At 33.5% G+C, this 24,195-nt stretch overlaps 1 protein-coding gene and 3 long non-coding RNA genes across 11 annotated transcripts in view; 3 read left to right on the top strand and 1 right to left on the bottom strand.

The window, feature by feature from the left end:
* The window catches only part of brat (tripartite motif-containing protein brain tumor), a 393,821-nt gene that overhangs the window by 235,242 nt on the left and 134,384 nt on the right, over nt 1-24,195 (top strand). For 5 of the 8 annotated variants that reach the window (XM_090116981.1, XM_090116978.1, XM_090116985.1 and 2 more), the window contains one exon: nt 2,972-3,055. The exons of 2 other annotated variants lie outside the window; for them this stretch is intronic. The gene's annotated coding sequence lies outside the window, so the exon portion shown is untranslated. Of the gene's footprint in view, nt 1-2,699; nt 2,834-2,971; nt 3,056-24,195 lie in introns of those variants that run through there. One more of the 8 variants, XM_090116979.1, reaches the window with a different exon arrangement.
* Nucleotides 8,687-9,778, top strand: LOC149897066 (uncharacterized). The gene is made up of 2 exons (XR_016458210.1): nt 8,687-9,273; nt 9,598-9,778. It is a non-coding gene; the product is annotated as an uncharacterized LOC149897066 (long non-coding RNA).
* On the bottom strand, nt 10,300-11,151 carry LOC149897065 (uncharacterized). The gene is made up of 2 exons (XR_016458209.1): nt 11,064-11,151; nt 10,300-10,922 (listed from the first exon to the last, which is right to left on the bottom strand). It is a non-coding gene; the product is annotated as an uncharacterized LOC149897065 (long non-coding RNA).
* LOC149897064 (uncharacterized) lies at nt 11,189-12,686 on the top strand. Its single transcript, XR_016458224.1, has 3 exons — nt 11,189-11,586; nt 11,736-11,909; nt 12,245-12,686. It is a non-coding gene; the product is annotated as an uncharacterized LOC149897064 (long non-coding RNA).

The following is a 24,195-nucleotide window of genomic DNA, read 5'->3' as shown; positions in this document are numbered from 1 at the left end:
GTGATGTAAATATAAAGTTTTTGTTTATTGCATTTTAAGTTTTAAAGGCTGGTACTATAAATAAAACTTAATTTTTTTTAATCAAGGGTGTTTTTAATATGCTATTTACTTACAAATTTGGATTTGAGTTATCTACCTAATTGTTTTTAATAAATATTTAAGCTAAATAGAATTGAATCTAATTTCGAATACTTCCATGTTTTATCACTTTTTTTATATAAATGATATCAAGAGAAGTAAAGGAGCAAATGATTTGTCAATAAATAAATAAAAAGGACTACTTAAATAAAGATTTTGGATTTATAAATGTTTTTTATTGCACTTAAACATTTAAAGTATGATATTGCTTCCTATTGAAAAAAATATATTCATGTTGCGCTGGCACTATGGCTTCTTGAATACTATCAATGCTTCCATGTGGTTACTCTGGGTAATCTTATTCCTAGTGCTCGGAATTGATTGTAGAATCTGGAAATAAATAATGGTTTTATTTCTCAAAATTAAATGAGATCCTTAACAACAGATTACATAAGTATAATATGGGTAGTGTATTTGAGTGTAGATTTACTTTTATAGTCTTATATTCTATATAGGTAAATAATAACATGATGAAATATATTGAATCATGAAGAAATAATAAACAATCTTTTATAGATTTACATTAAGTATTAGATAAAATTTATGTTTAGGGAATAAACTGTAGAGTTGCATTTTATTATACAGAGAAATAACAAGTGGAGAATGTGTACATAAACAGACGTATTTTTAAATAGATTTGCATTGGGTATGGTACTTACACAGATAAATCTGTAGGTTATATTGTATTTTCAAATTGTTCATATGATGCCCCCATATCTCATAGGGACTCGTGATGATTACGCACTTGTTTACTATTTAGGTACACGATTCTTCTTAAATCAATAGGTTTGAAGCCTTTTCTTCGAACAAGCCGATGTAAAGTTCTATTATTATCTGATAACTGTCAAATTGTCAAATAGATCGCAGTTCGCACCGGTCCCAATAATTGAGTGAACTATTACGAGTGACGTCATCAAAATTGCTAGAAAAACAAAATCAGTTTAACGCTGCAACAAGCTTGCGTTAAGGGTGTCACGGTACGAAAAGACATAGTAATGTTATAATAAGCTTGCTATAAGAGATGCCGGTTACCCCCCTGTGGTTTTTACGCGATAACCCTCCATGATGCCTCCATGGGTCTTTATCGTCCATATATTCCTGAATACTGTATACGCTCTCTGAACTAGTACATTTTTTATATAAGTTTTAAATTTAGAACTACTAAACTCTTTAATACTGTGAGGAATTCTATTATATAAGCGTATACCTTGACTTGTATTATACTAACAATACTAACATACCTATTTGCATTGTCTTAGATCTGCTTTTAGGTTTAGAACCTAGATCACACGTGAATAAATAACGCATAATAAAGTGTTTAATATTAATTCTCAAGGTCGTAAGCCGAACTTTCTCTGTATTGTTAATAAGAAATGAGGAATCTCGTCTAGACCCATTTATTAGGAGAAAGTACTTTGCATTATGCCTTAAATCTTGTATTCAAGAAAATAACATTTTTTTATTCTTCTTTTAGAACCCGCAGATAGGATTGTACCAGATACCAGATTTACTGTATAAATTCCTTCTATTATTTAAAATTGTATCATCTAATACAATTAAAATTAGTACCTACCTAAAAGATAAGATAAAAAAATCTCAGTTCTTATAAGTCATACTGCAATTAATATTTATATCATAAATCAATGTAATATTATCGCATAATATTTGTAAGCTTAAAACATCATAATTAAAATTATTACTAATTTTGTGTCATTCAATAATTTATTGTTCATAAAGTTTGTTTAATTTATTCATAGTAGGTACTAAATAGAGATACATGGGCGGGGACCTGGTGATCTGTAATACCGGTTAAAACCCATTTCAGACACCAGCTCCTCCAACTCCAGCTTATTGTTTGATAATTTTGTATGCATGTAGATTAATTTATGTGATTGGGAATTATGAGGAGAAATAAATAAATGATTTGATTTGATTTGATTTGACATATCTACATCGAAAATTTCACCTAAATCAAAACACTACTCCAATTTCTCATATCAGATCATATCAATAAATCAATAAGGAATTAAATCACTCTTATCTTAACTGTGAACATTTTAAAGTTTAAACCAATTCAGATATGTATTTGTTTTATAAAACGTCGAAAAAATGTATTTCTTTCGACAATAAATAGACAATAGCATTACATTTGTTATTTTTCCCAAGACATTTTAAAGCACGTATTTCGCTCGCTTACCAAAATCGTATAATCTGATAATATCACAGATTAATGTAAGAACGTAACAGATAGTGACGTATTTTTATAGCAGTGCCCGTGGCAATGACCGCCGTTGACGCTGTCAGTTCACGGCCGTTTACAAAGAGGCGCTCTTATATCCTTGTGATGCGCGATCGCTAAATAATTTTCCATCTAAACAACACAAGTTTTTAATTCGAGCGACGAATGCACCGACCGGACTATTCATCCTGTATTCGAAAATAAATAAACGGTTGTCGGGAGTCGGGGCGCAGGGCGCACCCTCACATCAAAATACACTCACACACACCCAACGCGGGGCGGTTGCGACTTGAGAGGGCGCTAGCATTTGCTCAGTCTCGCGCCGACTGCCGTTAAGGTCGGCTGTCTTGTATATGTTTGTGCGACAATCGAAATAAAAACTAGTTACTCCGGAACGACCGGCTATCCCACAGTGCGTTGTGGACAAAAACTGTGGTTACCGTGTATTTTTTATCGGTGCGTATCCCTTCGGAAGCGTTTTTGTACATCGAACAGTTGTTTACATGAATGACGGTTGAATTACGTTGCGTAGGTCCAAAAACGGATAGTTTGTGTTCAAGACGGAGCATTAATAAAATTCGTTTCTATTTCCAGATAAACTGTACGGTTTTGGGAGCCATTTGTGAAACAAAGGCATAGTTTGTGAAAAGGTGATCGTGTAATACAATCGAAATACAGGTATGTACCTTTTTGAATGTTAACGGTCGCCACGTTTAGATATGTATGACTAATCGGTGATTTTTTATCAGATTTATTATTTATATTTCCGTGATGTGGATAAATGTACGTATTTTCCCATTTTAGGTCAGCGACCTCGTTTCGGTCGCATTGTAGGTAGATTATTAAATTTTTTCTTCATTCGCGTATATATTTGCTTGTACAGACTTACGTAAGCCGGTTTATAGTTGCAGATTATAAATTTTAAAGAGTGTAGGTAACTAGGATTTATTCGATTGCATAATTTTCAACCTTTGTTTGGCATTTTGACTAGAGTTAGCAATAACATGTTTCCATATAAAATAACGTTCGAAGTTTTGTATCGCAAATGACATTACGATTTACTCGTCCAATGAATGCATGCACGCCGGCACAGATACAAAATAATTTTAGTCACAATACCTTTGTCATATTATTATTAGTTATGGCAATATAATTAATGAAGATCACAACTGAACACAATTTATTATCTAGCACAAATCTGGCGCTGCTTTTGATTGATTGTTAAGATTACCTGTTGCATTAAAGTTTAAACGATAAAGTTCCATACTAATTAATGGCTTTGTCTAAAAGTAGGTCTTATATGTTACGAATTATTATGAAACAAGAATACAGCCTGAGGCGCTCACGTAATCTGCAGTAGACATGCTCGCAATTTGTGCTTAGGGTTGCCACCAATACTGTTTTTACGATTAATTTACTTTTTTTAATTGTTTTTGTCGTTGTTTGCCTGTTACATCGCTTTTATGCATGCAGATGTGCTTGTTGCGAAAGTTGAATAGCGAGACAAATGTGTGATTTTTCGATGCATATTTTAATGCAAGTGAATGCACTTTCGTGGCGAAATTACGCTTAAAATGTGGCATGTTAAAACATTTAAGACACTAAATGCATAAAAATATCTAATCAATGTGTGTTAAGACTTGTTTGTACAAGTTCTGTCATAGAGTGTGTCATGTTCAAGTTTATGTATTGTATCATTTATAGAAAAACATATTATCACATAGGTAGCTCGTATTTCTCAAAATTAAATAAATTAATCTCTCACAAGTCACAGTGCATTTAAAGTGAATTGAAATCGAAAGCGCAATTACAACATTAATTGAATAAGCGACCATAAATCCTATTTATTTATATTAAATCGCACAACTCTAGACCATAGCCTTAATAAAACCGGTTTTATTTCCGCATCCATTGAATCCAGCGATTGGCAACCCTATTCGTATCAGTGACAGGAGTGACTCTCCTTTGACAAAAGTTACATCGAAACCGTCCGCGTCGGTGGTATTACATTGTGCAAGGCATACAAACGCCTGAATACAAATTGGTAAAAATAAATTTGTATGTACAAATAGCGGTCAAATAATTGCCACTCGGAATGACTAATACACGCAGAATACACGGTCTCGTAATAAAGTTAGAAAGAAAGAATTAACATGAAAGTAGCGATATTATGTCAGCTACCCTCTAATCTTATCAAAATAGGTATACCTACCTACTTGAGAACGGTTATTTTCATAATAGCGATCGAATAGTATTCCGTATATTACAATTACCTATGCTTTGGAAATAATACCTACCTAATTCATAAAAGTTTATTCATCCAAATTGTCGTAAAAATTTACATACATAAGCACAAGCGATCCAATTCCTGTAGCTATAACTTTGAAGTTAAAATTATCAATTAAATATCTATTTAAATTCTTTTAATATTCACTTTACGTGTTTTATTCATCGAGATAGTATGGTTTTATTTCAAAAACTACGTGAAAGCGTAATTCAAGACTGAACTTAGTAACAATATAAGTGGTTGTCTCTCAGCTGATTAATTAATAAAGACTTGCCTAATAGACAACAATGGCCGATTAAACAATTAGTTGCCCAATGCCCGCTCAAATTGCGCTTAGCTGAATCTATGGGTAGTTTTTTTATCTGTGGCGATGTTCTTGCTGCATTCATCTATAATACTAATATTTTAAAGCTGAAGAGTTTTTTTGTTTGTTTGAACGCGCTAATCTCGGGAACTACTGGTCCGATTTGAAAAAATCTTTCGGTGTTAGATAGCCCATTTATCGAGGAAGATTATAGGCTATATCATCACGTTACGACCAACATGAGTGGAGCCACGGGAGTGAAACCGCGGGGAGCAGCTAGTCTATAATACAATTCCTTTAACAAATAAGTTATTAATATTAGTATAGAGAATTCTATATCAAATATTTCTTTTGTAACTTGAATTTACCTTCAAGAATTTATATTCTACATTATAATCATACAATCTAAATTTTTAGTCTGATCTCATTTCTTATATAAAAAGGAATACATTTTTAAATCGTTAAACATCTGCTCACGCTTTTCACAAATCATGTCGTATATTTTTATTACCAAGCAAGTACATATTATATTGTAATAAATTATATTTAATACATAATATATTTATAGGTACTTGTATTTCAACACCACCGTTCGTTAATTTTCATATAACACAAATACGTTATATAATAATCATATTAAAACACGTAAAGGTTACCGGTAGTTCCAAACTATTCACGGGTATCTATTTTTATTTCACTTTCTCCTCTCGAGAGTGAAAGGGATGGACGATATTTTTGGAGATGTGTTGAATGTTGGTGTTCCCGTCTCTAATGTTGGTATACCCGTCTCTGTCGCGCTTGGGTAAAATGGATTTTCATAGAATCTAAGCATCGTTATTTCGGGATGTTTACTTCTTGAAAGTAATACTGTGATACGGATATAGTTTAGATTTTGAGATTTAAGACATGTGCGAGTATTTCTGTAATACCTAATCTGCATAGTTAGTAATTTTTGATCGAATCAGTAAACAATGTAATTTTTGAACGTTTATTTATGGAGAGTCTTTACTCTGTACGAGGGTACATGTTATAGTTTTAATGTTTATTACTGTTTATGAAATTTATAAAAGTTTAGTCTAGTAGATTGTGTTTATCTAGACGTTTTTAGGTATGAAGATAGAAAAATAATCTATTCTTTATATTATTTTTTATTCTGTTACACAGGAACAGCTAAACCTATTTTAATAAAACTGATAGCTCAGTCACAGAATGGACTTGACAAATAAAAAATTGCGATATGTTTCGCTCATGTATGTGAATCGGGTCAAAATTCAAATCCTAGATAGTTGCATATTATTTCTACCTTACATACAGCTCGACGCCCCCCGCGAATAATCCGGTAATGACCTATTACGGGGTTTTTCATGTTATGCGTTTTTCGGCATCTAGAAGTTAAAATACACCATGTAAATTTTTTTCAGAATTTTTCTATCTTTATTTACGAAGATATGAAATATTACGCGTATATTCCATAAAATAACATTAAAATGTATTTTAAACGAATAATATGGTTTTAGATCTTTACGAAAAATAATATCAATATGCTTCGACAGTAAACATTGTTACGATATTATTCAGGTAAATAGTTTTCTACATTATTTAAGTAAGTGCTAGTACAGGCTTATTCGGGGTTTTATTAAGAAATCGATTTCCAGATACCTTCATTATGGAGTGCAAGTATGCAAGGTATTTTTTAAACACTTTCTATTACTGAGCAAATGATTTATAAGGCCTTAGAAAAATTAAAAGAGATGAAAGTTTGATAGATAAACGAGACAGGCATCAGAATAGACCACATCGAAACCTTCATCTTCATCTTCATTAGATGCTGGTCGTCCGACTCAGGTTCTACCTGCTACCCACAATAAGCCCCCATCAGTATGGCTTCATGCCACAGAGGAGCACCGAGAACGCCCTCTATAGACTGGTGGGCCACATCAGAAATAAGAGGGAGGAGAAGAAGATTTCTGTTGTGGTATTTCTGGACATAAAGGGAGCCTTCGACAGCGCCTGGTGGCCAGTCATTAAGGTGCGGTTGGCCGAAATTGGGTGTCCGGGGAACGTAAGGCGGGTGATCAGCAGATACCTGAGTGGAAGAGGTGTGAAAGTTACCTAACTTTCACACCTCTTGTCCCCCGCATACCTGCGGGTGTGAAGTGAGTAGAGAGACCAACAAGGGGTGCGTGCAGGGTTCCATAGGTGGGCCGCTCCTGTGGGACCTCTTGCTGGATCCTGTGCTGTGGATGTTAGAGGAGATGGATGTGTTTTGTCAGGCATTTGCCGACGACATTGTACTAGTGTTTGATGGAGATACTGCTTTAGAAGTAGAGACGAAGACAAACTGCACATTGAGGAAAATTGACGAATGGGGTGTCAGAAATAAACAAAAATTCGCACCGCACAAGACATGTGCCCTGCTCTCGACACGAAAATTAAAATTTGACATGCCACGACTTGTAATGGGGAGTGTGGACATCCAATATTTCGAAAGTATTAAGATACTGGGCCTTACTATTGATGGCGGCCTGACATTGACCGAAACGTCGGGAGCGTTTGCAAAAAGGCAATCGCCCGTTATAAGCTATTAGCAAGAGCAGCTAGAGTAAATTGGGGGCTTAACCCCCAAGTAGTTAAGACTATATATATCGCAGTTATAGAACCTATGCTGACGTGGTTAACAGCCACGTCCACAGGGTCCACACGGACGGCAGCAAGATTGAGGGTCGAGTCGGAGCCGCCTTTTCCGTATGGAAAGGATATGCCGAGACAAAGGCCATTAAGCTTGCGTTGCCACCGTATTGTACCTATCTATCAGGCTGAGCTCCTAGCACTCAAAAGAGCAGTAGACATAGCCTGCAAGAGTGGAGCGGCAAAGGTCGGTGTCCTTATTGACTCCAGATCGGCGCTCCAGGCGGTTACCCTGAGTTCCCCTCATCCCCTGACTGTACAAACACGGGCGGCCCTCCGAAAAGCTGCATTGCAGAGGCGGGAGGTCTCCCTGTTTTGGATTAAGGCGCACGCAGGGCGGGGAACGAACGGGCAGACGAGTTAGCCAAGGAGGCCGCTCTGGGGTTGAGGAGGAAACCGGATTACGATCTGTGTCCTGTTTCATTCGTCAAGCGTATTTTGAGACAGGCTACGATCAGCGAATGGGATAGGAGATACGATGTAGGAGGAACGGCCGGAGTCACGAAGCTCTTTTTCCCAAGCGCTGCTGCTGCATAGAAGGTAGTCGGGAAAAAGACATCACACACCACACCATACAAGTACTGACTGGTCACGGTGGATTCGCATTCTGCAGTGAGGTTCTGATGAGGATTCTGATTAAATTTTTAACTGTAATAGGACCATAGTATAATTTTCATGATTATGTAATCATGTGTAATAGTCGTGTCTTCAGTGCAGTGTCTATTTTTTATAATAATAATAACTATCGTGTTTTGTGAAACAATCCAAAGTTGTTTCATTTACTAAAATGTCCTGTATTTCATAAAATATACTATAATAATCATCAAATAATACTTAAGTAAACTATTCGAATAAACAGTAATAGTTATAACAATAAAATGTACGTTACTGTTAAACAATCGAATAACCAAATAATAGATTTTTACAAATGTTCAGTATACAAAACAAATAACACGAATATTAGCGCAACAAGATATTACTGTTGCCGTCGAAAATATAAATTTACACGAACAATATCGTAAGTGACATTACTGACCAGGGGGGTAACCGGCACCTTTAGAATAACAGTCTTATTATGGGTACGTTTTGTTGCGTTCACAAAATAATCTTACTTTTTTGGCACCGGGACCTTCTAAAACATATGAAAACCAATTGCAACAAGACTGTTTCGAGCGGTTTCGAGACGTCAATCGAAAAATTGGAACCGGCACGCTCTCTTTGACATTTAGCATTCTTGTTATAATGTCAATAATGACAGTTTTAAGCAATTTTAGTGAAGTTGTAAATATGGAACTTTTATAACATTATTTTGAATATTATTAAAAGAATACACATCAAATTTAAGTGAAACGTATGTAGTTGGAAATCTATTTAATAAATGAAGCTTTTAAAGAAGATAATACATTTATTATATTAAAAATGCAAAATTAACATAACTACATCGGGTTGTTCCAAGAAAAGGCTTCAAACCTTTTGATTTAAGAAGAATCGTGTAAATAATTTATTATTGCGAAGTGCGCAATCATCACGAGTCTCTATGAGATATGGGGGCAGCATATGAACAATCTTAAAATACAATTATAACCTACAGATTTATCTGTGTAAGATAAAAGTAATGTAAGTACCATACCCAATGCAAATCTTAAGAGTATATTTAAAAATACGTTTGTTTATGTACACATTCTCCACTTGTTATTTCTCTATATAATAAAATGCAACCCTACTTATTCTCTAAACATAAATTTTATCTAATACCTACTTAATGTAAATCTATAAAAGATTGTTTATTATTTCTTCTTGATTCAATATATTTTATCATGTTATATTATTTATATAATAAAACACTTAAAAGTAAATCTACACTCAAATGCACTACCCATATTATACTTATGTTAGGGATCTCATTTAATTTTGAGAAGTAATACCATTATTTATTTCCAGGTTCTACAATCAATTCCGAGCACTAGGGATAAGATTACCCAGCGTAACCACATGGAAGCATTGATAGTATTCAAGAAACTATAAAGTGCCAGCGCAACATGAATATATTTTTTTCAATAGGAAGCAATATCATGCTTTAAATGTATTAGTGCAATTAAAAACATATTTTATAAATCCAAAATCTTTATTTAGTCCTTTTTATTTATTCATTGACAAAACATTTGCTCCTTTACTTCTCTTGATAACATTTATATATATATAAAAATGTAATAAAACATGGAATTATTTGAAAATAGATTCAATTCTATTTTGATTAAATATTAATTAAAAACAATTAGGTATATTACTCAAATCCAAATTTGTAAGTAAATAGCATATTAAAAAGACCCTTGATTAAAAAAATAAAGTCTTATTTATAATACCAGCCTTTAAAACTTAAAATGCAATAAACAAAAACTTTATATTTACATCACAATGAATAATTCCTGCACTAATAGTTTAATGGTATTTATATTTTTATTTTAAATTTAAATCAATTATTGTATTTGCATAATATAGAGTAGATAAATAATTCAAAAACTTGCAGTACTTATGTATACTTTTAATTTCATTTTTACTTAAAATGAAAACAATAGGTACTATATTAAGGTACAATTAAATTTTTACATTTTCTTTGAATATTTTAAGTGTAGACATGGTGGCGCCTCCCCCAACTTGAAGTTCTCACTACCACATGATCATCTCCCAAGCCGGTACTTCCTTGTTCAATGTTTGGGCAAGCCGGCAATCAACACAACTGTGAAAGATAAATTGGATTTAAACTGATTCTTTGTTGCTTTAAAATTTAATAAGTACATTTAATATGTTTACTTTTATTATTAAAGGGCTTGTCATGGTGTATGTAATTTAAGATGTTTTTTTAAACAATGTCGGTATAGTTTGTTAAATAATAAATACTTTATTTGTTAATCATTTTTCAAGTATTTTAACATTTTAGTTGTTTATCTTGCAATTCTTAATATCGTATTAAAAAAAAAGTTAAATGTGTACAGTGTAGGTGTGTAATTCCTTACAAAACTGTTAATATAAGTAGCTTCTAACCAAACATAGATAGGTTTGCTTATAAATTAATATAAATATTTAATTTTGACCAGCTGCTCTAGTTTTTGTGAACTCCCAAATCATTTGCACTTAAACTTTCAGCAGAGAATTCTATCAACTTCGTCTCATCATAACTTTTACCTCGTTGGGAGTTATTCATGTACCTATCTTTGTCTTTGTAATTTCGGGGTCAGGGAGCTTCGCGCACTCTGCACAATGTTCTGCTGTAAGTTAAATAAAAATTACTTCAATTAAGTAACAATAATCAAAACAGACGAAATCATGCAAAAACCAAAACTTTATTCGTAAAAATATATCTCTGTAGTCTGTTATCATAAATCGTCCTTACTCGTACTTTATCTTACCTTGCTATTTCAATATTGCTTTTTCGCACTTTCTCATTTATCCAGAGATGAGATTCACATATTTAAGTTTAAGTTTATCTGAAATTTTCTTAAATTTTAGATAATAATATGAAATAAGAGGACAGTGACATGACATTTTGATTTTTGACGTTTAATGTTCGATACAAATCATTACGACTTGGCCTAAAAGCCTCGTAGCCAAGCCATTAATCTTAAAAAAATAGACAAAACTTCGGAATTCATTCGCTCTTTGGACATTGTAGGCAATCGTATAGTAATCATGTTGAAAAGGCTCCCGGTAACAAAATAAAGTAAGATTATTTTGTGAACTCAACAAAACAAGGTTGTTATTATAAAAATGGCGGTGATTGAAAATTAAACGTCAAAAATCCAAATGTCATAATCACTGTCCTCGTATTTTTATCTAAAATTTGGATAAATCAAATTGAAAAATTGCGAAAGATAAGTAATATGCATTAAAGAATGCATGAAAGAGGCATGAAAGAGCAATTGAAATAGCAAGGTAAGATAATATACGAGTAATAAATATATCTAAAACATTGGACGATTTATGATAACACAGATATATTTTTACGAATAAAGTATTGGTTTTTGCATGATTTCGTCTGTTTTGATTATTGTTAATTGAAGTAATTTTTATTTAACTTGCAGCAGAACATTGTGCAGAGTGCGCGAAGCTCCTTGACCCTGAAGTTACAACGACAAAGGTACATAAATAACTCCCAACGAGTTAAAAGTTATGCTGAGACGAAGTTGATAGAATTCTCTGAAAGTATAAGTGCAAATGATTTGGGAGTTCACAAAAACTAGAGCAGCTGGTCAAAAGTAAATATTTATATTAATTTATAAGCAAACCTATCTATGTTTGGTTAGAAGCTACTTATATTAAAAGTTTTCTAAGGCATTGTACCTACACATTTAAGTTTTTTTAATACAATATTAAGAATTGCAAGATAAACAACTAAAACGTTGAAATACTTGAAAAATTATTAACAAATAAGGTATTTAACAAACCATACCGACATTGTTTAAAAAACTTCTTTTTAGACGTTTACATACACCATGACAAGCCCTTTAATAATAAAAGTAAACATATTAAATGTACTTATTAAATTTTAAAGCAACAAAGAATCAGTTTAAGTCCAATTTATCTTTCACAGTTGTGTTGATTGCCGGCTTGCCCAAACATTGAACAAGGAAGTACCGGCTTGGGAGATGATCATGTGGTAGTGAGAACTTCAAGTTGGGGGAGGCGCCACCATGTCTACACTTAAAATATTCATATTTGTATCATACATCTGAAAATGTAAAAATTTAATTGTACCTTAATATAGTACCTACATTGTTTTCATTTTAAGTTTAATAAAAATGAAATTAAAAGTACACATAAGTACTGCAAGTTTTTAAATTATTTATCTTCTCTTTATTATGCAAATACAATAATTGATTTAAATTTAAAATAAAAATATAAATACCATTAATCTATTAGTGTAGGAATTATTCATTGTGATGTAAATATAAAGTTTTTGTTTATTGCATTTTAAGTTTTAAAGGCTGGTACTATAAATAAAACTTAATTTTTTTTAATCAAGGGTGTTTTTAATATGCTATTTACATACAAATTTGGATTTGAGTTATATAATATATCTAACTAATTGTTTTTAATAAATATTTAAGCTAAATAGAATTGAATCTAATTTCGAATACTTCCATGTTTTATCACTTTTTTTTATATAAATGATATCAAGAGAAGTAAAGGAGCAAATGATTTGTCAATAAATAAATAAAAAGGACTAAATAAAGATTTTGGATTTATAAATGTTTTTTATTGCACTTAAACATTTAAAGTATGATATTGCTTCCTATTGAAAAAAATATATTCATGTTGCGCTGGCACTATGGCTTCTTGAATACTATCAATGCTTCCATGTGGTTACTCTGGGTAATCTTATTCCTAGTGCTCGGAATTGATTGTAGAATCTGGAAATAAATAATGGTTTTATTTCTCAAAATTAAATGAGATCCTTAACAACAGATTACATAAGTATAATATGGGTAGTGTATTTGAGTGTAGATTTACTTTTATAGTCTTATGTTCTATATAGGTAAATAATAACATGATAAAATATATTGAATCATGAAGAAATAATAAACAATCTTTTATAGATTTACATTAAGTATTAGATAAAATTTATGTTTAGGGAATAAGTAGAGTTGCATTTTATTATACCTACAGAGAAATAACAAGTGGAGAATTTGTACTTATACAGACGTATTTTTAAATAGATTTGCATTGGGTATGGTACTTACATTATATGGTACTTACACAGATAAATCTGTAGGTTATATTGTATTTTCAAATTGTTCATATGATGCCCCCATATCTCATAGGGACTCGTGATGATTACGCACTTACTTACTATTTAGGTACACGATTCTTCTTAAATCAAAAGGTTTGAAGCCTTTTCTTCGAACAAGCCGATGTAAAGTTCTATTATTATCTGATAACTGTTAAATTGTCAAATAGATCGCAGTTCGCACCGGTCCCAATAATTGAGTGAACTATTACGAGTGACGTCATCAAAATTGCTACAAAAACAAAATCAGTTTAACGCTGCAACAAGCTTGCGTTAAGGGTGTCACGGTACGAAAAGACATAGTAATGTTATAATAAGCTTGCTATAAGAGATGCCGGTTACCCCCCAGAGCTTGACCTACACTAGTATAGTAAAATGCATCCAGCTAAATTATAACGAAGCCCTTGGGACTACTTAAATTTTGTTGAAATAACCAGATAGCTGAAAAAATTAGCTTCCATATGCGATATTAAAAGTCTCTGATACTTGTTGTTTAATGGAGTTATTAAGGAAAAATGGTTTTTTATTTTTCCTGAACATTTTCACTTTTACGATTACCGGATTATTCGCGGGGGGCGTCGAGCTAACAAACCACCTTTGAATCTATTCCGTTCCTAGATCCATACAGTGAAAAAGGCTCGCCTAAATTCGATTACGTTGGAAATAAAAAAAAGTTCGATCCGGAGCAATCCCATTAGCTGGGTCCACACCGGCCGATCCAGTGATCCCGCGATCCGCGATCCAGGATCGCGGAGCATGGATCGTGGATCATGTTAGGCCGATCCACTTTAAAAACTTGCGATCCAAAATATGCGCTCCAAGTGATCCTAAGGCGATCCGTGATTCAGCCAGTCTAACTCTTGTACGATATGGAGTCACACGTACAACGGCGGCGTCTTGCCGTTGCAGCAGTAACTTTTATTATACTGAAATGTTTGCGCAAAAAATCAAAAAAAAAAGAAATCGACGGTTTTGGGTGAAACAACTTTACAAAAATCGATTGGAATCTGGGACTCAGCTGTACGCAGAGTTAGTTTCAGATGAAGTGGAACACAATTTTGCAAGAATGAATGCTATTCAATTTGAGATATTCGACTTTCTGAGATGTCCATGGTGAGGTGGATCGCGCGATCCAACACAACCGTCCACACCGCGCGCATCACGCACCTGAGGCACCTTTGAAGCGGGTACAAAAACCGCCCGCTAACGGATCGCACGAGGTAGGGATCGCGCGCGGCAAAACGCGTGCATGGATCGCGCGCGGCACGTCCACACCGCCCGCATCTTTGGATCGCGCGCCTGCCGCGCGCGATCGGATCGCGGTGGATCGGCCGGTGTGGACCCAGCTATTGAATTCAACCTGAAAAGAAATTCCAATGACGGTAAACAAAAGCAATGCCTGCGGTTTTTTAAAAAATCTATCAAGTTTTTTTTTATGTTTTTTCTGAAGATTTGTTGGGTATTTTTTTCGCTTCGATAGTACTCGAAATCTAGTTGGTCGCGCCTTTGTTTTCAATCCATTGAAATGTTCAAATATTTTAATAAAATTTTTCAATCGGAACTGCGTATAGAAATGAGAAATGTTTTATTTTAAATACGCTAATGTGGGTTATTGATGGCTTTAATAATTAATTGAGGTCTATTTTTATTTTACTAATTAATTTTTAATTAATCATTGAATTTGGTGCTGATTATTTTTGAACTTGAGTCGGAAATCGGAATTAACTAGGCTCTTGAGATTTGAGAATAATTAACGTCGTTTGACATAGAAAAATTAAAAAAATCATTACCGCCGTTGTTCCCATCACGCTCAAATAGCTGAGTTTTGATTGGGTTTATAAATCCTAAACAATAAATTTTGCACCAGTATCGGTTTGCAATATATTCCCTGAAAAGGGGACATTAAATTTTTAATTTATAGCCACAAGCAAAACCACAGACTTCAACTAGTTCTAAACCGGAGCTAAACCGCATTATACTAAACATTTATTTATATAAATTATAAATCTTAATAATACAGGCCCTTATCATATCAAATCGTCCCATAAATTGATCGAACACAAGATCAACATACCACCGCGAGACGGTACACTATAGCCACACGAAATTGAACCCAAAGTTTATGGGGTTAAGGTATAAAGTGCAGATACCACTTGCGCCTGCATTCGGCCGTCTGCCAAATGTTACTGACCTTCGACAATAATTCACTGTGACATTTTCGGTACGAATATATTAATGGTGACTTTTTTTTATGTGTGCAAGTGTTTTTTTTTTGGTTGTAGGTAGGTTAGGTTTATATGGATTTTTAATTTTATTAAGATGGTAGATTTTTATTTGCGTTAAAAAAATCCGTTCAATTGTACCATTTCAACATGCATAGAATTTTCTTTTTCATCAAAATACAGCCGTTTGCAATTAGCTTCCATAGTGACAAACATTATTTAATCATATACATTCTAACTTAATTATGTGCCAAGGGAAACAGCAAAATAAAATTAACATCCGTTCCCTTACGACCCATATAATAATTACCGACCAACCGTGGTTCCCATCCAATGTATGTAGGTATGTTCGTTTTACCACATCCACGCACCAGACATGCGTAATAAGGTGCAATCATTCAATTATGCGTAGGGACTAGGGTGACTTGAAGAAATTGTCAAGAATGTGTAGTGGGTTCCGTAGTTCTCTTTTTACCATTAGTTTCTAAGGGTTATATGAAAAGGCATTTATACTTTTTACATTAATATCTTAGTACTCATTTATATGATTTCCACTGAAATAACTATAGTCGTTGATTAACTTAAGCAATTTTAATTATTGCTTTATTTAGCTTTCATGTTTCATCACTCGGCTTTCGATAATCATGAAAATATCAGTCCAGCTACATAATCATGCTTTAGATAAATACAAAATGTACGGTATTCCTGGTAAATCCATTGTTATAAAAAGCGCTATATTATGCGATTTACATGCAACGTATTTTGGCACAAAATGCACTACAGACCAGACACCCTCTATTAAATTATATTACACACTACACTATTTTCACTTACAACCAAGGAGAAACAAATCTGCAAGTACATTCGCAAATCGCAATGAATCAACATAACGAAAAACAAAGAAATCAGTCCACTGCAGCTGTGAGTCAACGGCAAAGGCGAACAAAGACGCGGCTGATGACTAGTCGCGACCAGTTTTACTTGGTCCTTGAAGTTTATATAAATATGTATGTAGTTCTAAGGAATCAAGACTATTTCGATTTGTGAAGTATTGGTACCTAGGTAACGTTTAGTGAGATCGTAGCCACATTATTTGCATATAGGCTATATTATTTTGCTCAAAAATTGCTACCATGACTCATGAGGTACTTCAAAGTCAGCGAGTACATACTAGCAATCGACTATGTATGGGTCTAGGTAGTTCGTATTTCCTTGTATTATTTATCCGAATCTTTTGAATACTCTTTGCCTAAAAGATACTGTTATTATTATCTAACAATTATTATAATACACGCTTAATTCGCACACAATATTTTCCTTAAAATCACGTTCATTTGAGACCAGTGAATATAATACCAACCTACACCAATATCATAGAAAAGAGGCTTTATATAATAGAGATAAGGTCCAATATTTGTATCCACATAAAATAACATAGATGGGCATCTGTTTTTATTTTCCACGGGTGTGCGTATTTGCAAGTGCTGCCAAGAATAATTTTTTCGCTTGGCAAGATAATATGAAAACATTGCTCAGATAAACATATTATTTATGGATGGACGCAAATTATACACAATGGATAAAGCTTGCTATAAAAATTGGACACGTTTTATGTCTATTTAGTCTCATTATTTAATAAAAGAAACTCATAAAACTACGATTGAATGCAATGGGCGGTGCTATAAAATCGCAAATGAAACGCTTCATATAAATTCGCAACCGCCGGTTTTTATTATTTATTAAAAAAACGCAAGGTCAACCTTCATACTAATCCGCGACCTCAATATTAATAAGCATAAAAGTATCCAACATTACAACATTGAGATAACAACGCAACAATGTGAGTGCGCTCGATCAAACGGCGCACCGCGCATAGCAATGAGAAATATTTCTCAACTATGCGAACTACCTTCACTGTTAACCTTGGTGATATGAGCAAAGCCACTTCCTAGTTAATAATTCTGCAAACGTACAACCACTCAAGTTATTATCGGTTGCAACAACCTTTTCTATTCTACGGAGAACTTCACACTTCTAATGGAGACTAGCCGAGATGTGTGGTCCATCGAGATAGTATGTACTACTAGAGGGGTTATTCCAAACAAAAACATTGCGCGCGGCCGATGTGGTGGGGTACGTGTGGAACGAGCGAGGCGTGGCTTCAAGTTCAAAGATTAAGCAATGCGTGCAGATGCGACACATTGTGCAATCTGTTTACTCGGTACTATCTGGTGGTACTGATACTAGGGAATTAATAAAACGAGGATTTTATATTAAACTATGTATTTTAATTTCCTTTAAATAATATCAATTTAGTAAGCTTTTGTCGTTTTGTGTAGTAATCAATAGTTTTATCAGTTTTTGCTTCATGATGTAATCGAATTTTGGAGTATTGGTTTATAATAGCCCTAATTAAATGGATACGATGATTCAATGTTGATGGCGTTTACGTATAAGAAACTCACATTTTGAAAAATCTCAGTGAGATTCGAGGATGGGGGAGGGGTTGAATAAATTCTCACGACATCTCACCAGGGGGGGAGGGAGGTGCAGAAAATTTTAAAAAACACCTCACGTAATTTATGGACGCCCCCTTACTCGATCACAATTTTTGTAATGAATGTGAAAGACGAAACAATAAATACGCAAAGCGGCTTTTACTATAAACGGAACTACATTTAAAAATATACTTTATTTATTGAGTTATAAGGTTGCTTCCATTCTGTTTATTTACATTCTCAAAAACATCAATCGCCGCAGAGGTGGCTTGCGACAAAGGCGGCTTGTGTCAAAGGCCTCGGCGATATCATTTAAGAACATAATATTATGTACTTTAGGCAAACTTGTAATAAGATCTATTTTACTTTCTTATTATTCCATTTGACAAGGATATTGGGTAAGATACCTATTGGAATAATTTTATTATTATGTATGTACTTATTAAATCCGCGAATAAAAAAAATTTTTAGTCGTGAATATAGAAATTGGGTCGCATTTTTTTAATCCGCGAATAGTGAAAACACGAATAAAGGAAGCGCGATTAAGGAACTTTTACTGTATTAGTTTCTGTGAATGTTGTGTTTATTTGTAATTGTTGTGCATAATAATTTATAAATCCTATTGGAACAACTGTTGATTAACCTTTTTTTAATAAATAAAAATAGGTAAATAAATAAATATTACTTAATATAACCTACCGTTTTACTTTGCGTAGTCAGGTAAAAGTATAAATATTCAGGTACTACACCACGGTAATCTTTCCTAGTATATATATACATAGTTAAAAAAATCCAGTTACATTTTTTTAACAGACTCATCGATAGTGTCACGTCTGTGCTGTTAGTCTATGAAAAATGGCGCGAAACGCAGAACGCGTGGTGATTTTTCGCAAAATGATAACAATATTAGTAAAATGCATGACTTACTCATAATAAGGAAACTTACTGGTGAAAAGTCACTCCTCGGGCTTTGTTTGTATTATGGGAACTTGTAAAACAATATCTAAGCAAACACGAAGGCATTTTTAACAGAGCAATAACACGTGTTGACGCGGCAAGCGGGGGGCACAGTCCGACACAGACTAAAGAGACTTGTGATTCTTACCTCTAGCTCGTGTTAAAGAGAGTGTAGTAGCGATCGCCTCTCTAGTACGTAGTACATACTATCTCGATGGTGTGGTCGTGTGTAGACGAGTCATTAGGAACTTCGAAACGTAAGCCTTTGATTGATTCCAAGCGAGAGCCTCGTGATTTATGTCCGAACGGAAACCACTGTATTTTGTTAGATCTTAAACTATCAAAAACAGGATGTCAGTGTTGAGCAATATAGTAATTTGTGTACACTTGAGATTACGTGATTTCCTGATCGTTTCGTAGGTACGTGTCGATTCTAGAAATGTGAACTCGCGACCGGTGCGCTGTGCGATGCTAAAATTTGCGCAACTTCCTGCGTTTGTGATCGCGCTCATTCGAACCGATGAACCCACGGATTGTTTAAATATTAACATCACAATAGGTATTGTATCTACCTGTCTAGTTGAGTACGAAAAACTCGTAAGAGGAGCGCGCGCGTTATCTCTGTTCGTCGGTAGGGGAGCGAGCGAGATGCCAGATAGGGCCGAGCGGTGAAAACTCGGCGTAAAGTAATGTACCGACTCACGCGCGGAGTTGATGACCGCCAGCGAAGGCCGTACAATCGGTCAGACACCAAATGTCACGGCCATACGCAGCGGGCGACAGGAAAAACTGCGTCACAGATGAAAAAACGTGACTCAGACGCCGACAGCCGACCAGTGTAGCATGAGACGCGCAACCGGCGCCCGCATTGGAAAAAAAATGATCATACATGCGCCAACCTTCACAGGAGAGCGGTTGACAATGACATTGGCTTCACTTGCGGAAAACGGAAGACCACACTAGCTCACAGCGAACAGCCATTATAAAATTTATAACCGTAACATGAAAATAATTTTTCCCGTCTATATTCCGCTGCGCATTTCTCCTCGTAAAACCTATATAATAACTGGATCGGCGTTCGTTTACGACTGTCAAAATCGTATATCTAATAATAAAATGGCTCAATTTAGTATGGCGATGTTTTATCGCGGGGTGTAAAGCGTTATTAAATATTTTTATATGCGTGTATTGTCCGAAGGGGTCCGGCGATGGCTAGATTTTGATTCGAACCTTTGTTTTCGTGGAAACGTGACGCGGTAATGATAATAATTCATTTTTATCTAAGTGGTAGGCACGGCGCGGTCGGCTCGTTGCGTCGAGCTGGCTTTTTTACGTGATATAAATAATAATCATCAACCTTAGTTACCCATTGTGCGTGTAAAATATCGTTTTTTGTTTGAATTGAAGGACCCAAGATCTTTTGTGACTTTAATGCCTGTGACAAAGAGCCGAAAAGAAAACTATTTATTATTATAATATTCTTCGTTATGAGCTTCAATAATAATGGTTCGTGATCTTGTATTTCATTGTCAACGATAAAAATAATGAACTAACGCAGTGTAGTTAGTTGACACCGAGTTGAATTATTTGAATTTTCATTATATTTTTCAAATGTGTTGATAAATTTGGCTGTTGATATATCTAATAATTAAACAGTTCATTATATTATAATATGTATGTACTTCTGTCCTGAGACTGATTTATCATGTTCATGTTATATCCTGATAAATTTTTAATAAGGTCTTGTTACATTGGAATATAATATTCAAATGTGAATGCATCGATAATAATAACGTCATCATTCCTTTGACCTCTAAATTCCGAACATCCTTTAATTAAAACGTCCCGCGAAGGATCAGATTTTATCAACTGAGAGGCAATACATTAACAGGTCAATAAACTTGACAACATTAACCACTTTTTGATGCGCAGTCGAGCAGGTAAGACGTTGACCCCTCGAGGAAACAAAGTGTTTATGATAAGTCGGCCATGTTTGAAATTACAATGTGCTGTCATTATTTACAACCCATTTGCATACTTATTACAATAACGTTAAGAGCTTTAATAATGTGTGACGTGAAACCAGTCACGCTTTGTTCGAATCTTTTGAATGTTCTGGAACGTTTTTTTGAATTTTATTTTCCAAAATCGAACATTAGTATATTTAAAAATCATTATTAAAATAGTCATAAAAAAGTTTAGAGCGTGGATAAGTGGTCAAAGTTTTAATTAAATCTGCACGTTTAAAGTGTGTTAAAATCGAGGAGAAAGGATTCAGTTCCATACAAACATACAAGTGAAACTAATAAAAGCGTGTGGTTTTGTCTCTAGAATGTGAAATTTTAAACCAGGAGGTAGCAAACAGTTTGAAATAGTTCTAAACAGGTTCCGATGAACATTACCTGCTTTTTTATACCCTTGATACCTGCATGTGTGAAAAATCCCTTAAGGGTGAGTCATAATACGCCGAGATCGGGTTACCAAGCATCCTTTGAAACATAAATTCGAACCGATCATTTAATTGAAAACAACCAATTTATCATGAATATTTGTACTTAGTATTTTTTTGAGATAAATTTAAAATTTTCGTCAGATCAGTCATCATGATTTTGAATAAGTTTTTAACTTTTTAATAAAATAGAAATATGTGTTGTATTTTACTGTTGTAAATTTTTCATCTTCATGATTTTGCATATATTGGATTAAAATAGCAAATAGCAACACAGGCTAATACATCCCACGGTAAGCGTGAGAAAATAATAAATTTATATATAATAAATCGTAAAAACTTAACATACAACTTCGCATATTAATAATGCCATAAATATACTCGTAACTAATAACAATTAGCGCTTAATGTTAAACATCAAGATGTTAAATTTATATAGTTACGTTCGATACCACATTATAGTTTTGCGGTATTTCAGAGATAAGGCTTGAGACATACTGAGCTATAATAATAAAATTATATTAGTCATTATTAAATTATTATTGCACTGAATTGTTTATGTTCCTATACTAGACAATGCTCTCTCCAAGCAATTTAATGCGATATTATATGCGTCATATTATATCCAGAGTAGATTTAAAACTATACTCATCATATTTTTTAATGTTTTATTTTATTATAAACGATACAGAAATTAGAATTATGGTTTCTTAGAAAGAATAATTGTAGTTATAAATATAAATATATAGCTAAGTATTTATTTTCCGAAGGTTGGAAGGTCCATTGATAAATATCAAAACGGTTCAAAATCTCTCGGGAATTTTAATTTTACTTAAGGTATATTATTATGCAGAGTATTATTGAACACAAAACGTAGCAGTGACTTAAACTTAGGTACGTAGCTTAAGCGAACTATCAGTAGTTAACACCGACTTAGTGCTTTACTAAGTTCTCATGTCGCTTGTACTCATAGCTTGAGTTAAGTTAATACGTGTAACTTAGATCTTATAAGTACTAAGCAAGAATAAATAGCTTATAATGCACTAATGTTGCTAATGAAGTCTTTCCCTTGATTATAAATTTTATTGTCTGTTTAGTATCTACTTAGGTACTGCAGAGACTTGCACGTATATTATGTACTGATCTATATGTTTCATGTAGTAATTATAATGATATTTATATACGTACATAAAAATTCGAAATTCTCATTGTGTCCACTGCTTTACTTTGAGAATTTTACTAATAAATTAATAACATCTCAATAGTTATTCAATTATCTTATAAGATGTATTATCGAACACGAGTTAAAATTATAATGTAATTAATATAGTTAATTGCAAAGATAAATTTTTATATAGAAACAGCCCCTACAATCCTGCATACGTGTGATGTGATGTATGTAAAGAAGATTATATCTTTTTTCTTTCTCCGGTAATCGAACCTAAGACATCAAGCATTGTATAGAGAAGAAGAATGACCTCAATAAATTAACCCTCATTCATATGTGACATTATAATTCATTGCGATGCATTTATTTTAATGTATTCATTAATATTTTATTTAAATTATGTCGCCGCCTTACAGAGATTCATTTTGTAAATTTATTATATGCAAATGGAATAAAGGATATGCAGATAAGTGAATTTTAATTAAAAATTTAATTGTTTTAAATTCATAGTCTAAGAGATGGCGTATAAAATATTGTTTAAGATATACAAACGATTTTTACGTGATCAAAATCTGGAATAAACTTATATCAATAGATAATATTATAAGAGTGACAGTTTGTGTGTTCATAAAATGATTTAATGAATTTGGATATTATTTTATAAGGATTATTAAATGTTCTTCACGAGCAAAGAAGGGTTAGTTAGTTAGCGCGTTTCTAATATATTATTAGAATACCTAAGTATGTATAATCAAATAATGAACTGTTTTTTAACTAGTTTAAATAACAAAAATGACATCAAAAATATCATGAACGTTAAAAATAGTGTTTTTTCTTAATATGTGTGTGTATGTATTATCTTACAAGTGCAATGTATGATACATAAAGACATTTTAAGTTTGAAAAAAATCAGATGTTTTGCGCGAAGTGACAGTAGTACCCACCTCAACGCTTCGCTTATGAGGCGTGCAAAATACTCAACTTTGTGATCCACAAACATACAAATTGACCTAAATTGGAGTAAAATACAAAGTTCTAAAGTTTGTTTAGGTAATATTATTTTCAGTGACTTTCAAAACAGAAGTTATTCTATATTTGTATGAAATATCGTATAACATCTATATTTATCTATAGTACCATAATCCTAAACCGAAGCCTAACTAGTAATAGCGAAAATAACTATGTCTGTTTGTCTGTCTCTTCTTCAAGCCTTAACTGATTTGTATGAAATTTTGTAAAACAGTTTGAGACCTAAGGACATAGAGGATAGTTTTATCCCAGAAATCCCTCGTCCTCGGGAACGGGTACTATCTGGGTTTTCCTTTACTACGCGGACGAAGTCGCGGGCGGAAGCATATCTTTTAAAGAATCGATTCGGAGGCGGGATTCGAACCCGCGTCTTTCGCTATTCCGGGCGTGTAGCATATGTTTTAAATTCTTTTTTTTTATTTTGTGACCTG

Source organism: Colias eurytheme, chromosome 26 (genome assembly GCF_061535395.1).
Source record: "Colias eurytheme isolate Ceu_HAF_F1 chromosome 26, ilColEury1 Martin Lab GWU primary, whole genome shotgun sequence".
Lineage (NCBI taxonomy): Eukaryota > Metazoa > Arthropoda > Insecta > Lepidoptera > Pieridae > Colias > Colias eurytheme.
This window is presented reverse-complemented; position numbering and strand designations above follow the sequence as displayed.